Source organism: Propithecus coquereli, unplaced genomic scaffold (assembly GCF_000956105.1).
Source record: "Propithecus coquereli isolate 6110/MARCELLA unplaced genomic scaffold, Pcoq_1.0 Scaffold237, whole genome shotgun sequence".
Classification (NCBI taxonomy): domain Eukaryota; kingdom Metazoa; phylum Chordata; class Mammalia; order Primates; family Indriidae; genus Propithecus; species Propithecus coquereli.
In genome coordinates, this window is record NW_012147919.1 from 1,052,984 (window position 1) to 1,053,307 (window position 324).

Sequence of the window (324 nt, forward strand, 5' to 3'; positions counted from 1 at the left end):
TTTATTTATTTTATCATTCATCAAATATTTTTTGGGTGCCTACTAGTGTTAAGCTTAATGTAAACCACCTTAAATAAGGCAGATATAATCATCATCCTTAAGTCATCAACAGTCTAAGTTTGGACTTGTGTTGTTAACAGGAGATTAATGTATTCACTATAGTTAAGGATGAATTAGTCTGAGTAATGGGTCAAATATTGAAGTGAAAAGATACGTGCAGATATCTCCTTATTCTTTTTGGTGAAATGAGGAAGGACAAATTTGATTTTCCTCTTACTCTAGGAATTTGATCCTAGTGTGTTGGAAATAAAACCTTTGGCAATC

The 324-nt window shown here is 31.8% G+C and overlaps 1 protein-coding gene across 2 annotated transcripts in view; it reads left to right on the forward strand.

The window, feature by feature from the left end:
• Positions 1 to 324, forward strand: part of DOK5 (docking protein 5) — a 176,841-nt gene that overhangs the window by 16,880 nt on the left and 159,637 nt on the right. The window lies entirely within an intron of this gene.